The sequence below is a fragment of the Antechinus flavipes genome, chromosome 6 (genome assembly GCF_016432865.1).
Source record: "Antechinus flavipes isolate AdamAnt ecotype Samford, QLD, Australia chromosome 6, AdamAnt_v2, whole genome shotgun sequence".
NCBI classification, from domain to species: Eukaryota; Metazoa; Chordata; class Mammalia; order Dasyuromorphia; family Dasyuridae; genus Antechinus; species Antechinus flavipes.
In genome coordinates, this window is record NC_067403.1 from 222,560,190 (window position 1) to 222,577,310 (window position 17,121).

The following is a 17,121-nucleotide window of genomic DNA, read 5'->3' on the forward strand; positions in this document are numbered from 1 at the left end:
GTATTAGAACTTGAAGAGATCCTAAAGATTACATAGTCCAAGGTATTCATTCTACAAAGGGGAAGACAGAGAAAAAGTGACTTACATTTACAAAGATTAAAAAAAATGGAAAATGACAAATGTTGGAGAGTCTATGAAAGGACAGGCACACTAAGGCAGGGATGGATGGAGGAACTAGGAAATATTCCAGTCATTCTGAAAAATAGTTAGGAGTTATATTTCCAAAGTCCCTAAAATATGTATACCTTTTGACTCAGTGATATCTAGGCCCATACCTGAAAGAGATCAAAAAGAGAGGAAAAGAACCTTATGCACAAAAAATTTTATAGGATCTCTTTGTTATGTCAAAGAATTGGAAACTAAGGGAAAATGACGGCCATCCTATTAGTTGGGGAATGGCTGACTAAATTAAGAAATATAAATGTAAGAGAATATTATTGCCCAGTGTGAAATGATAAAAAAATTTCAGAGAAAAAAAAAGTTTCAGAGAAACCTAGGAAGAGTTTATGAAGGGTGAAAGGAGCAGAACTAAGAGAATAATTTAATAACACTATAAAGATAAACTTAGAAAAGCTTAAGAACTCACATCATTACATGACCAACCATGATTCCAAAGGACTGATAAGAAAGAAAACTACTCCCCTCTTTAGAAAGGTTAGTGGTCCATTGGTCAATAGAGTTTTCTCTCCTCGAGTGACTTTGTCTACATGGATAGACAAATATGACCCAACTGGAGGAATACACACACACACACACACACACACACACAGAACTTAAATGCCATCCTCCAAATAAATGAATCTATAAACAGCTGGATCCATAGCAGAGTCACAGAAAGAAAGGCACTAGGTGAAGGGGATTGCAGTGTCCATGTGTCTAAGGTGGTTTACCACATAGGAAATCCCTTTCCATTCCTATTAATTTGCCCACCCTCTTCCAGCAGAGTGACAGGACCTGATCAGAAACACCAAACACTTCTCATTCTGTCTCCTTTTTTCAAACAAGGAGGGCAGGGATACCTTCTAGAAGGCTCAGAGTGTGGGTGAGTATCTCTGAATAGTAACTTCTTTCTCCCTACATTCAACTTATAATAATAAACAAAGGCATGAAATAAAGTATTAAATATCAAGTGAATATTAAACAACAAACCAAATTACATGCTCTACCTTTGGGGGAAGAGGCAAAGAAATTGTTTCAGAAAGGCATGTATCAGCATCGCCTAAAATGGAGTCCAACTTTTGTAAGGAGTCCAAACTTTACTTTAATCTCTCAGTCTCTTATCAGAGGGGAGGGGGGGGGAGAACAGATTAAAAAGCACATTTGGGAAGGGAAAAAACAGGGAGGAGCTGGGCAGAGACCCCAGTTGAGACTATTTGTGTATATATGGGGGAGGCTGGCACCATAAGGGGACAAGTAGAGGCAAGCTGGGGGTGGGGAAGAAATAGGCTATGGAAGCAGGGGAAACTAATGAATATGTTGGCTGTCTAGGTTGGCAAGGAGGAAAAGGGGAGAAAACTAGAGCACCATTTCTCTCATCCCACTGAATACTCTAATTACTTGTCTCCCATTGAATTGTGGCCAAAAAGGAAAGAGAATGAACAATGCTCTTAAAATTATTACATTCATTGAAATACAAGGCAGTGTAAGTCCAAAGAATAAGGATAATATTCATTTATCAAAAAGTAGAATTTTAGGTAAAATAATAAGATAAAAAATAGAATGAAATGCTCTGATATGTGCCTTTTTATCAATGAGAGGAAGCATGGTGGAATGGAAGTAAGCCAGTGGCCCTGGGTTTGATTCTAAACTCTACTGTCAGTGAGCCATGTGACCTGTGCAAGTCTTTCTTCAGTTTCCTTTCCATTCAATGGGAATAATGATGATGATGATAATTAACTTTGCTTAACTCAGATGTTTGAAAATTCAGATAAAATAATACGTAAGCTCTCTCTTTAAATTTTGACTAGATGATTTTTGAAGTCTCCTTCTTGGTGTGTCTAAACATTTAGGTTAAAGTACTTTCCATGGTGCTTATTTTAGTACTTCAAAAAATCTTTGCCTTGATCCATATGGTTAATCCCAATATTCCAGACTTTTAGTACATAGTTATCATGAGTTGTTATGGCCTGAAATTTTTTAAAAAGCTCACTAACTTTAGTATAAACTTCATTTGGGCAGATTGGAAAACACACAAAATCTACCAAATCTTCCTACTTCAAATAACTTTCATTAACAGCATTTCTTAAATACTTACTATATCTTATTCCCCGTGTGAAGTACTAGAAGTATGTGTCCTGAAGGTGCTCACATACAATTGGAGAATTTATGTAAATAGATTAATCAAGTAGGGAATGGACACTAAGATCAAGGCATAATAAGGAAAGTTAGGGTAGAGTAATTGAGCCTTGAAAGAAGTAATAGGTTCTAAGAGGAGAATAGGAAGAAAAACATTCCAAGTTTGGGGGACAATCTTTACAAAAGGACAGATGTAGAGATGAAACACTGAATTTGGGGTAAAGTTAGCAGGCTGATTTGGCTACATTCTATCATTCAGTCTGTGAAGGGGAGGAATATGTACTAAATCTGGAAATGTAGGATGGAGAAAGATTGTGAAGGGAAGAGTGACTCCAAAGCTAGGGATGGAATGGAGAACAGAGTAGAGTATAGAGAGACCAGAGTTCATGGGGATGTGGAGGGAGAGATGGAAAGATCACAAAGGAACTTCAGAGAACTTGATTTTGAGGTAGAATAGCAATGAATAGAAGTGATTGATTGTCAAAGAGGTACTTGTTAGTTAATGATGAAATCAATGGATTAGATGAATGAATGAGAAAGCATTTTTTATGCACTTATTACATGCAAAACACTATGCTGCTGGGGTGCTACGCTGGGGGTACAAATGGGGAAATTAAGACAGTCCCTGCTCTGAAGGAGCAGTCTCATAAGGTTCATATGAAAAGGACCAGTAGGAAGTTGCAAAAGTGGTTGGGAATGCATCATCTTTAATGCTTTTAATGTCAATAAAACCTCTTAGGTTTCTGAAATTGGAACTTATGACAATGACTTTCATAATGAGAACTTTCTTTTCCAGGTTTCTAGCGGCTTTTCAGGAAGTGGGAGCTCCAGCAGCTCTAGAGACAGTTGCTATGCCCCATCTCCATAAGAGTTGCTTCTTTGGATGATGGGAGCAGATTTACAGGCCTGAGGATAACAAGGGTGTGACTATCCCCGGGGCTGTTGGGCTGTGTCAGTGTCAGTGGGGCAGTGGTAGGTATTTGAGAAATACCTGTGCCCATTCTCCCCAAGGATTGCTCTGGCACATGATGGCTTCCAGGGCCAAGCTGGAATCTGTGTCTGAGAACCTGGTGAGGTGAAAAGAGCTGCTATTGTGAGGATAGATATCAGGATGCTAGGATAGATCCATTAAGGTCTAGAGAAAGTTCATCACTTTTCCAATTGTAATTGAATGTCATATTCGTCATCAGTCCTCTGGAATTAGGGCTGACCAGTTGATCAGTTGGAGGTCTTTCAAAGTCATTTGTTTTCACAAATGTATTTTTATATACATTGTTCACCTGGAACAAGAGGAGGTAGTGTATTTCTTGTGGCTGTGGTCCATGTTTTGGATGCTCTTCCTCCTAATCTCTGTTCTTTAGAATCCTGATCTATCACTGTTTAACTCAAATGCACCCACTGTTTATATTGGGTCCTTCTTGATCTCTGTTCCTACAGTGCCCCAATAATTAATTTGGTTTTACTTTGCAAACAATTTAAAGTTACTGTTGAGTATTTAGGCTATTCCTTCCTTCCTTCCTTCCTCTCTTCCTTCCTTCCTTCCTTCCTTCCTTCCTTCCTTCCTTCCTTGCTTCCTTCCTTCCTTCCTTCCTCCCTCCTTCCTTCCTTCTTCCTTCCTTCCTCCCTCCTTCCTTCCTTCCTCCTTCCCTCCCTCCCTCCCTCCCTTCCTCCCTCCCTCCCTTCCTTCCTCCCTCCCTTCCTTCCTTCCTTCCTTCCTTCCTTCCTTCCTTCCTTCCTTCCTTCCTTCCTTCCTTCCTTCCTTCCTTCCTTCCTTCCTTTTTTTCTTCTTTCTTTTTGTTTTTATTTTCTTTTGCAGAAGATATCTTGGGGCTTTACTGGCTATATTTCTTTCTTAAGGACCATGCCTTAAACCAAAATCAATCTGATTCTCATTGGTCACCAATTCTAGGCCAAATCCCCTTTAGTCATTTTTTGGGTACCAATTGACTCAGATTGAACATAAATAGCAGTCACTTTTGCTTTGGCCAGAAACCCTGAGTGAGGACCTTCTCTTTCCAGATTTATTTATTTTTGACTACATGAAAGACGAAAATCTTTGACTCAATTGTTATTCAGTCTTAATCACTGAAGGGGTGCGGCCACAAACAAACTGAGACCTGTTGAAGATCTTAGCTTAAAAAGCCCTAGGTCTCCCATTTCATCCAGGGGCCATCTCTTTTGAATTTTAGTCTGGTGTTATCAGCTCTGTGTTGCCTATCTCTCTTTATAATCATCTCATCTGAACATTTCTGAGGTGGAATGTAAATCTCCCCCACCTTCCCAATTTCTGTTGAGGTCACCCCGACTCTGAATCATGCTTAACTCTTCCCTATTTACCCAGAGTCCTGACAGTGGGGAAGTGGCTTCTCCTCTGAGCCTCAGCATCTAACTGACAAGGATTCTGTGAGTATCCAACAAGATCACGTCTGTAACAGGACTTTGTAAACCGTAAAGCTCTCTATAAACATTAACTGCTTTTTATCCTTAAGCGTCTCACTTTCAGTTATATCAGGCAATGAAAAGAAGAAAGGAAGGAAAGATAGAAGGCAGGAAGGAAGAAAGGAATGAAGGAAAGAAGGAGGAAGGGAGGTAGGAAGAAAGAAGAAAAAGAAAGGAAGGAAGGAAGGAGAGAAGGAGGGAAAGGAGGGAGGAAGGAAGGAAGGAAGAAAGGAAGAAAGGAAGAGAAGGTGAGAAGGAGGGAAAGAGGAAGGAAGGAAAAAAGGAAGGAAAGAAAGAAGGAAGGAGGGAAGGAAGGAAGGGAGAGAGGGAAAGAGAGAGGGAAGGAGGAGAGAAGGAAAGAAAGAAGGGGAGAAAAGAAGGAAGGAAAGAAGGAAGAAGGAGGAAGAAAGAAGGAAGAAAGAGAAAGAAAGATGAAAGGGAAAGAAATAAGCATTTACTAGATGCTTGGTATGTGCCAAGCACTGCTTTGATAACTATTATTTCATTTGACATTCACCATTTGAGAAGTAATTACTATTAATATCATCCCTATTTTATAGTTGAGGAAATGAGACAACTAGTGCTTGAGATTTGCCCCAAACCACACAGCTAGGTAAGTGTCTAAGATCACATTTGAACTCAGATCTTGACTGCAGGCCCTGTTCTCCATCCACTGCATCCTCAGTGGATGCTACCCTTGGGACAAGATGCAGAGGCTGTGTTTGAGCACGCTGGGGTAGGTGATTTCTGGCTTACCTAAGAACACTCTGTGCTACTTTACCATCGCACCCAGTCCCTGGGAAAGTTTCTCAAGCCGATCACAGACACTCAAGTGGCCCAGCCTGCAGGCATTTTGTGCTCAGGGTGAGATTGCCCCGTGTGGTCCTGGGCAAATCCAGAGAGTAGCCATGACATGTGTGGGAAGCAGCTCCCACTGGACTCTGGGCTGGAGAGGCTGATGCCCAGTGACCTCCCTGGCATTGCTCAGACCTCAAAGGGGTGGCTGAGCGGGGGAGAGGAAGGACTCACTCCCCCCTGACTCCAGGTCTGCCCCAAGCTGGAACTATCTTCTCCTTTAAAAGGGAGAGGAGAGCCCTGGGGAGGAGCAGACAAAGGGAGAGGTGAGGAAGACTATAAGTAAGCAGAGAGAGCTTACCAGACCTGAAGAGCAGGGGGAACCAGACGGGGTTCTTTTGGTTTCACAATGAGCTGGACTCACTTCCCATGGATATCTTCCACTCCCCCTCCCTGTGCCCCGTCCCATAGGAGAAGCAGACATAGAGTAAAAGGTAGGTAGAGTATGGGATGGGGCACAGGGTGAGATGAATCTAGATTGGAATCAGATAGTTGAATAGCTTTAGATTGTAAACTCTTTGAAGGCAGTAACAGTCTTTCTTTTGTTAATTGTTTCCTCAGCACTGAGCTTGGCCTGTCATAGGTGCTTGATAAATGTTCATCCAATTAGAGAGCCTTGAATGCCAAAATGTATTTGGTAGGCGTTGAGGAGCTATGGAAGACTTTTTTTTTTTTTTTTTTTTACTTAAAACTTAAATAGAAAAAAAATAGAAAAAAGAAAAAAAGAAAAAGAAAAAACATTGTTATGTGCATAGCAAAACATAAGAAAGGATTCACAACAGGTAATAATTTCTCTTTCAAGAAGAGCATATAATAATAAAACATATTGTATTCAAAATTATGAATCTTTTCTTTGCTTCCTTATAGGTTTTCTTCTGTTTTCTGCTGTGCACTTTTTACCTTATTCATTTTTCCCCTTTCTTCCGCTCTTCTGACCCAAACAGGCTATAGTTAAACTTAGATATATTTATGTTTATATATTTTAAATATACATATATACATACCTATATTATGGAAGACTCAAGCAGAAGAATAATATGATTAGAGCAATGCATTAGGAAGATTATGTGGGCACCTGGGAGAAGGATAGACTGGGGAAGGGAAAGAACAAAGCCAGGAAGTCTACTTAGGTAATTATTATAAAACTCTAGAGTAGAGGTGATTAATTAAGAGCAGAAATAGTAGAGTTGGAAAGGAAGAGTGATTGATTATGGGAGGAATCAATCGTTGGATTCTAGATCTAGAACTGGAAGAGACTTCAGAAGTCATTTAGCTCTCTCTTTCCATATAGATGAGATAGCTGAGGCCTAAGTCAGTTAAGAGTCACATAGATGCTAGTAATAAGAGAGAGGAATCTGAGGTGGTCAGATTGGGCGAGTGGGAGGAAGGTGGAATCATCAGAATAGATAAGGAGTCAGTCAGAAAGTATTGAACAAGCCCTTCCTATGAGTCATATAGTAAGTGCTATATTAGTCTTTTCTTCTTCCTTCTTCCTTCTTCTTCGTCTTCTTCTTCCTTCTTCTTCTTCTTCTTCTTCCTTCTTCTTCTTCTTCTTTTTCTTCTTCTTTTCTTCTTCTTCTTCTTCTTCTTCTTCTTCTTCTTCTTCTTCTTCTTTTTCTTCCTTCTTCTTCCTTCTTCTTCTTCTTCTTTTTCTTCTTCTTCTTCTTCTTCTTCTTCTTCTTCTTCTTCTTCTTCTTCCTTCTTCTTCTTCTTCTTCTTCCTTCTTCTTCTTCTTCTTCTTCTTCTTCTTCTTCCTTCTTCTTCTTCTTCCTGTCATTCTTGTTGTAGTTGTTTTTCTTCGCTGCAAGATTATTATTTATCATCTGTCCTGGCACAGTGTTATGCATTTATAACATTTATAAGATGCTTTATAATATTTTTTGAAGTTAAAGATTTGTTAGGGAAGGTGAATTCAATTTTTCATATTCTAGGTTTGTCACACTTTGCCTCATTGGACCCTAGTTTCCACATTTGCAAGGTGAGTTTAGGAGGTGAAAAAGAGTTAGACTGGTTGATATATGTTCCTTGAGAACAAATAGTTTTATTTTTGGTCTATGCATCTCTAATATTTGCCTAGTACACAGCAAGTATTTAATGAATGTTGAACTGAGTTCTAGCTCTATGAGATTCAATTAGAAAAACTTGGGGGGGGGTACACACACACACACACATTTGTAGCTCTTAGGATCAACCAATAAACATTTTTAAAGAACCTACTTTATGCTAGCACTAGAATACGAAGACTAAAAAAATGGAGTGGTTCCCATACTTCTTACATTCAATAGGAGAAAAATACATAATAAAATAATATGCAGAAAACAAGAACAGAGCATAAGCATAAAGTGAGTAGAAAGGGAGTGCTATCAGTTGGAAGAAATCAAGAAAGCTTTCATGTTTTAAAAAAAAGTAATGATGGTGAAGAAAGTGAAGATGAAGGTGAGAAGGAGTGAATTCCAGGCATTAATATATTGGTAAATGTTTACCAAAGAGACTTCTAAAAATATATCCATAACACACTTTTAAGCTTATTCTGCATTATATATTCTTTCTCTATCACTTCCTTAAATCTAGACAATTAATAAAATAATAAATCAAGCCCTGATTTGTGGAGTTTCCTGATCTCCAACATATAAATACCCATACTGATGACAATGGGCTAGCCAGCCAGTTTGAGCTTTCCCCAGGCTGTCCCTCATTCTAGGCATGGAAGACAGTCACAGTAAAGTCATAGAGATGGATGTTGGAGTATTTGAAAGAATACTTTTTGGTAGGACCAAAAAGTATGAGAAGAGGAGGGAAATCCTCCTACTCTCCATAGTATTCCACTAAGCAGTAACTCCTAAAATTATTTAACAAAATTCTTGTCTCAGTATCTCAGTTGTCAGTTGCTCAAGGGCTTGAGTCTGTTGACTGTATATTCTACATAAGACTTCCCCCTCCCTCCTCCTTCCTCCTGCACCTCCAGCAGTGCTAAGTGATGAGCAGATGGTTAATAAATACTTGTTGATTTGATTTCTCCTGGGGAGGAGGGCAACACTTATCGGAACAGACACAAATGCATTGTCCATCTAGTCAAGTCAACCTGAGCTCTTAATAAGTATGGAAATGGCTTTACAGATTGACCTTGGGTCCAACTTCCATTAATAAGTAAAACCAGATTTAAAAACAATTACTGCCTTTTTTTAAATGGGTAATGCCCACCTACATGCCTAAAAGAGAATTAAGTAGCTCTCCCACTCCATTTTTTTCTAACGACATCTGGAAAAAAGTCATTTCACAAGGTAGTGTGTTCTGGTGAGTAGAGAACACTTGCAGAGAGTTAGGTTTGTGTTCTACTCTCAACTCCACCAACTCAAAATCTCCTTTCTGTCTCAGGCTCACTGTCTGCAAAATGACAGAATGGATACCCATCTTTACCTCAGGATATACATTCCTTACTGCAAAGGATTTTTACTTTTATATTTTATCTTGGGCATTTTGAACATTGGTACATCTTTTTCCAAATGATTGTTATTTTTTTTTAAACTTGGAAAATAAAATGACATTTAAAAAAAATTAGGTGTGGCTTGATGAATATTTTTCAAACCCCAGTCAAGGCAGACTTGGTGTGGGGGGGAAGGAGCTCAGGATCAGAAATCAGGAGATTGGCTGCTCCTCATGGGTGGTATATTCTCTTATTTTTTCTTCTTTTCATCCCTCATTTCCTTCACCTCTCAGATGTATAATACCCCTCCAATTTATCCTATATGTTTCTTGTTTGTAGATAATTGTTTACCTATTAGGCTGTGAGCTCAGAGCAAGGACTGTTCTTTGTGTTTGTTTTTTGCTTTTTGGGGGTAGGGTATCCTCAGTGCTTAGAACAGTGCCTCACATAGAGCAGATACTTAATAAATGCTTTTTTACTTGAGACTTTTTCTAATTCCCACTGTCTCCCCTTCAAAGGTACCTTATATTGCTTTATATGTATCTTGTAAATAGTGGTATATAACATCCCCTCTGGGGCCAGTCCACCAGTCTATACTAGAAACACCCAGTTGGGGTGGCTGACTACTTCTACTTTCAGGGTTCTATTAAACAACACGGAAGGACTGTCTTTTTTTTTTTTTTTAAACACTGTCACTCCTGAACCTCCTTGATAATCAGCCAAACTTATTAGCTTTTCAGCAAAAGGTATTTACTAAAGTGATATAGCAAAAGTGATTGGTACCAAACATTTCATCCCCGAAGTCTGTGGATGTTCTCCTCCATAAATATATATAGAGTTAGGGGGAAAAGTAGACTTAAATTTAGAATACTAGTAGGGTGGTGAGGTAGACGTGTAGAAAATACACAATGAGTAACTTCCCAGTTTCTGGTTACTTTTCTCTCTTGGTGTAGTTCCTATAAAAGTGCTTTTTTTTCTTTTTAAACATCAAGTAGAAATCTGCCTCTTTGATTTTTATTTTTTGTTTCTACCCTATGGGGTCAAGCCTAAAATATCTACCTTTTCCACATGATCCATACTTGGAGGTAACTATCTCATCTCCCTGGAGTTCTCCTTTCTTGGAGAACATTCTGAATTCTTTTAGTCACTGACAGTCCATTTATAATTGTTTCTGTGGAATTAACTGCCCCATGGAACAACATTTTGCCCAAAGGTGGGTTTTCATGAAACAAAATAATGACCTAAGGTAGGATCTGGTTTTCTACCTCTAGTTAGCCCATGTCACTCTTCTGCAGATTCTCTGAAGACTGAATGGAGGGAAAATAGTGAGATGGGGGAGGGAAATGGAGGAAACTTATGTAGCAGCAAATTTTATCAGGGACTTTCATTGTAACATAATATGTCATGATGAGATCTGTTCAACAGGAGTAGAATTAGATTTGTTCTGTGACTCCACATGGCAGAATCAGGAGTAACAGGTTAGATGCAAGTAAAAACAGGGCAAATACAAGAAACATAATCTTCTTAAAAGTTGTCCAATGGTGGAAAGAACTGCTTTAAGTAGTAAATTTCCCTATCACTGTTTCCATTTGAAAGATTAAAAGGGTACCACGAAAACAGATAAAAAGACACAGAAAAAGGAGAATGGCATCAAATATCCAAGAACTGGTTCTATAGAGAATTGAATTAGAAGGTATGGGACCTTGGCTGTACCTCTGATCAGCTGCAGATGTTAGACCAATCTCTTCTACTTGTTAAGGATTCAATTTCCTTCTCCTTAAAATGAGAGGATTGTATTAGCTGTCTCTGAGGTCTTTTCCAGTCATAATAGTCTATGATTGACTAAATTTTCAAGCAGAAATCAATGACAACTTTTTAGAAATGTGGTAGAAAAAATTCCTGAATTAAAAGGGAACTGGAATAAATGTCTTAAATCATTTTATCATTAGGGTTCTATCAACTAAGCTGTCTTTCAATCATTTTGTCATTAAGGTTTTGAAATCCTGAGATGTGAATATTGACTTTGAATAAGAATTGAACTCCAAAGGCTTTTCCCAATTAAATCCTTTAGTAAGCTAGCTGTTTCATTGAGGTTTTGTAGCAGGTTGAGGCAGAAAGAACATTAGCTTGCCATATGCCTCATGGATATCATTGGATCTCTTTGGGAAGAACCCAAAACAACAATATTGTCAACAATAATGATAACAATATCCTTGTGCTTGGTGCTGGCTCAAAATGAAACAGTCCCTGCCCTCAAGGAGCTCCTATTCTAACAGGGGAGACAACATTCATATTTATAATCTAGGGAGAGGAACTGGACTTGTGGTTTCATTGCTATGGGGAAATCCCAGATAAGAATGCCAGTGTATACCTTTTTTTCAATGTGGAATCTTTTCTCTGGAATACTGAGAGATTAAATGATTTGTCCAGAGTCCTTTGGAAATTATGTGTCCGAGGTATGACTTGAAGCCAGGACTTAGTGATTGTAGGGCTAATTCTTTATCTGTTACACCATGCTACCTTATACTTTCTCTGAGTATTAAAATCAAATCAATATGACCATTGTCTCTGGAAGGGATAATTAGTGATTCCCCTTCTCTGGCAACCATAAATTTGTCTGCATTACCATTCCTATTAGACTGCAAGCTCCGTAAAGGCAGGAATTGTTTTGCTTTTAAATTTGAATTCCCAGTACTTAGTACTGTACCTGGTACATAGTAAGTACTTATGAAATGCATTTCATTTAGTCATTCATTCATTCATTCTTTTGATCTTGCTTGAATTTAGCTTGCTACTTATATGACATGGGGCAAGTAGTTGTGGGTACTCATTCTGTTCAACCAACATCTGTATCAATAAATTACATGAAGACATACATTGCATGTTTATTTGTTTGTTAAGGTTCTGAAACTGGAAGGATCCCCAAAGATCTCTGAAGGCTCAGAATGTTAGACTGAATAAGGTAAAGTGGAATTTAATAGGAATGGCTGTAAAGTCCTTTTTTTGTTGTCATTTTTCAGTTGTGTCTGACTCTTTGTGATCCCATTTGGGGCGGATATATGCTGGGATATCTTTCTATTCACTTTACCACTTGGCCATCCCGTGTAAAATCTCGTGTTTGGATTTTAAAAATGCACAAGTTCAGGGCCGGGGAGGTATGGGTTGCATGGGAGCATATGCATAGAATTCTAGTTACTGAGGATTGAGGCTGGGGGCTCTGTGAGTTCAGGAGTTCTGAGCTGCAGAAGGCTATAGACACATTTGCAATCTGTATACTGAGCTCCAGGAGCAGAAAGCTATGATATTCTTCTTCAAATATATGAAAACTTATATGGAAAAGGATTTGGATTTATTTGGCCCAGAAGAAAAGCCTGAAAGCAGTGGATGAGGATTGCATGTACAGATACTGTTTTCAGCTCAAGAGAAGGGGGAGAAATGGCTTTCTGGTGGTGTTGTTCTGGTGGGGGACTAGGAGGTCTTCCCTATCTTTGGGGGGGTTCTTCAAGTGGAGGATTAATGACCAAATGTTGAACACATCGTATAGGGTTCCTTGCATGGAGCAAGTGCTAGATTATGAGGATCTTTTCATCTCTGAGATTGTGTTATTCTGTGAGCAAATGTATATGGAGATATTGGATTACAGCATAAACCTCAATCTATAAATAAATTTATCCAAAGGTTGAATTTACATGGAACAGATAAATGAAGTAAAATTGCTTGTTTGTGTGATAGAGTAGACTAATACGTGTTGTTACCAATTAAATTGTGACCAAGTAACCATTATTCTAGGTCATTATTGTATTATCTTGACATTATTGGAAACTGCAAAGTGTAAAGTTACACATTTTTTAATTAAACAAATTGAATGATTAGAAAACAATTCAGCATTTAAGGGGAAAGAGGGGAGCTTTGCCAAGAACAGCTTAGCCATATATTCCTCTGCCCACTCAGGGAGAAATAAATGGCACGTACCTCTCCAGTTATATGACTCACTCGTTACCTGTGAGATAGAGAACATATGACCCAGACCACTCTGGGGGTGTCAGAGCATATTTTCCAAAGCTAATTGCTAGAAATAAGTCAACCTCCTTATTGTCAGCAATAATCAAAAAGAAATACATGGCAGTCTTGCCATTTGTAGAGCCTCTGAAATTTGTTCTCCTGAGTTGTTATTCTCCTGGTCATAACTGGGCAATGCTAAGCAACAATGGAACTTGACTTCTGATATTTCAGTGATGGGGTTCATCCCTCGTGTCCAATCAGTTTCCAAGTCTTGTCAATTCAATCAGCCACGTTTCTCAAATTGGTCCCCTTCTTTTCACTTACAGGACTGCCTTGTTAATTCAAGCTCTCATTACCTCTCATCTGGACCACAATAATAGTCTCTTAATTGGTCTCTCTTCCATTCACTCCATCTCCAATCTTTCCTCCATATAGCAGGCAAAATAATCTTCCTAAATGATGTCTGACCAGTCACTTCTGTGCTCCCTATTGCCTTTAGGATAAATCATAAACTCCTTGGCGTGCCATTGAAAGTTTGTGCCAATCTGGAGACAGTCTAAGTTTTCAACACTCTAACAAACCTCATGGTTTTAGGTGGTATTTGCCAAAGCAAGGTCTTCAAATGAAGAAGGGGACGGTACCAGAGTACTGTGTGCTAATGGGATCACACGTGGAAATTTGTACTCAGGTTTGGAGATTGCATTTTGAAAAAGACATTGAAAAATCTAGATGTTCAGACAAAGGAGAGCAGGAATGAGGTCAGAAGTAATGTTTTTGTTTGGGAAGTTTGGGAAGTCACAGAGATGGTCTTACTGGAAACAATGGGAGTGTTGGTTTAGTTCCCTGATAAAATAAGTGGAAGAAGGAAAGAGAAAGGGTAATTCTGAGGCAGCAGGGCAGATGAGGTGGAAAGATGGTAGTATTTTAGCATGGTTTCATTTGACCCTGGTGAGTTAATGGACTTCAAGGCTCAGCTCAGAGGTATCACCTGCTCCTTAAATTTTACCCTGATCCCCAATTCCCAGTTAATGCTCTCTCATTTTTTCTTTTGTTTATAGACTTGTATCCCTTCTCTACCTTCTCCCAAATACAAGCTTGAGTTGGCGACTGGATTTGTATCCTCAGTGCCTAAGGGAGAATAGGAGGAATGTAATATATTTATGTGCAATTGGGCTGTTGAATTCTACACTATTCACATGGCTAAGTAGAACATGCTACACAGAAAAGTAATTTTATTATGCTGCATGAAGATATGTTGAGTTTCTAAAATCCCATACAGGCAGGCCACTGAACCACATAAAAATCAAGTGATGTCATTTAAAAAAAAACAAAACAAAACACTCATAGGATCATCAATTTAGAGTTGGAAGGGAACTGAGTCACATTCTAGTTTGTCCACCTTCATTTTATATAATTGTAACAATAATTAGCATTTACATAACACTTAGATGTTAGCAAACACTTTATAATTATATTTTTTCCTCAGAGCAAGCCGTAAGGTAGGTGCTATTCCTAATTGAAATCTTGCCCCTGGACCCAGATGGCTCTGGAGGAAAAAGTGAGGCCGGTGACCTTGCACAGCCCTCCCTCCCTCGGATCCAGTCTACGTACATGCCATGACAAATCTACCTCCATAATGTCATGGTCCTCTTCAAGAACAAAGGACAGACAATGTCTGTGAGGAGGAGTAGAAGCTGCCCAGTTGAGGAGCCAAATGGAATTGGTCAATTGGACATCACAGCTTTTTCTATTTTTCCTTTCCTTTCTCTTTCCCTTACCTTCCCCCATATAAGAAAGTTATACATTTTTAAATTAAACAAATTGAATAATTAGAAAACAATTCAGCATTTAAGAGGAAGAAGGGAGTTTTTCCAAGAATAGCTTAGCCACATAGTCCTTTGCCCATTCAAGGAGAAATAAATGGCACGTTCTCCAGTTTTTGACCTTATTTATACCTTTATCTATGGGTGCTCTGCCCAAAGCTGTGTAAATTTGGATCACTGAAACCTTTTAAGGTATCTTGAAGTTATAGGCTAGAACTGTGCCATAAACCCAAATCATTCTGGCTCTCATGACAATAGATCCCAGGCCAAGCCATTGTTTAGGCCCTGACTGGCTCAGAGTGAATTTAAATAGTAATTATTTCTGTTTTGGCCAGAAACCCCAAAGGTCTTCCCCTGAGTGTGTATGCATATATGTATGTATGTGTGTGTATATATATATATATATATATTAGGTAAAAGAAGCCTTTCTCTGCCTCATTTCTTACCTAGCCTTAATCACTGATTGGACATTGTCTCAGTCAAACTGAGACCTATTAAAAACCTTCATTTAAAAAGGCAAAGGTCATTCACTGCATCCAGAGTCATCTCCACTGATCCTGATCTATATTTGGCTACTGGATCCAGATGGTTCTGGAGGGGAAAGTGAGGCAGGTGACCTTGCCCAGCCTCCCTCACTTAAATTCACTTCCTCGTACATCATGGCATCCCCTTCCTGATTTCAAGGTTCTCTTAAAGAACAAAGGACAAACACCACCCTCTGTGAGTAGGAGCAGCTGCTCCACTGGAGAAGATATCATATATCCCCATTTTATATATGAAGAAATAGGGTGAGTGACTTGCCCAGGATCACACAAGGAGGAAGTGTCTGGGACTATATCTGAACTCGGGTTTTCCCCACTCAGAGCTAAAGCTACTAAGCTAGCTAGAAGCCTCAATATACACCAAAATATTTTAGGGAAACAAAGGAAAAATGGAGACAAAGCATCCATTAATCAGGCAATGGATAACAAAGTGTAGAATTTGAATGTAATAGAATATTATTACTGTGCCAAAAAAAATGACAGGTATGAGGAAGAATTGTATGAACTGGAATCATGGAGAACAGAACCAGGATAGATACCCAAGGGACTGTAATAGAAATTAAAACAACACAAAAATGCAGCTGATCTAATGGACTGACCAATGCTAGTCCCAGAGGATGAATGAAACAGTGCTAGAGGAAGGACTTCAGCTACCCAGAAATGTCAAATTTGATCACATAGTTGGTTGGTTGGTTTTCTGCATTAAGAAGGGCAGTATGGGGATAGAGGGATGGGAAGGACATCAAGCAATAACTGTGGTATCACAACAGAAATCACTGACTTTTTCTAAACCATCATTTTCATTTGGTTGAGTTCTGAGTAATGTCTTTATATATCTGATTAGCCCCTTTACAGAAACTTTTTGTGGAATCTGGTCCCTTTTTTAGATAATGGAGAGTCTTGAAACCTATATAAATCATCAATATGACTATTATGATGATCAATAGTTAAAGGTCTAGCTTTCCTCATCTGACTTTTTTTTTTTTGCCAAGTTTGCCATTTGCCAAGGATGATTCATGCCGTGTATTTTGTGTAGTTCAATTACACTAAACAGGACATTCTGTCACTGTTTCCCCACCTGTAAAATGAGGATTAGGTTACCTGAGGTCTCTCCTAAACATGATTTTATGAAATTAAGATCTACGTTCAGTAATAGCATGCCATCAATGGTTTTTTTCACACATTTCTTTTTAATGATGCTTCCTTTTAATTGAAAAATATTCAAAATCCAAGCCACCTGCATGGCTGAGTCATATTATGTTGTGCAATATTATGTTACATCCCATCTGGTATAATGTAACATGAGAGGGCACAGTGTTCTGGGATTCCATTTAAACATGGGTTCCAAGTATAGATCATCTCTAGATGTTATCATTCAAGTTACCTCGGAAAGGTGGCTCAGCAGTGACCTTTAATATTGCCACCTCAAAGGTAAACATTTATAAAAATACATATTAGATTGAAAATGCTTTCCCCTTCCAAATGTTAAAAAATTATTGGCATTCATTTGAGGAACTTGTTAAACATCTCGAAATTCACTACTAGTATTTGGAATAAGCCTTAAGGCAACTTCTGTTTACAGACAAAGTCTGTACGATATCCAAATACCACTGTGATGTGTTTATAGTTTGCAAAAGAATTAAATATCAAGCCCTGCCTGTTGGGTGCCTTTCTAAATGAATATTAAATATATGTGCATGTATATGCATATGTACATGGACATATGTTTGTGTACACACAC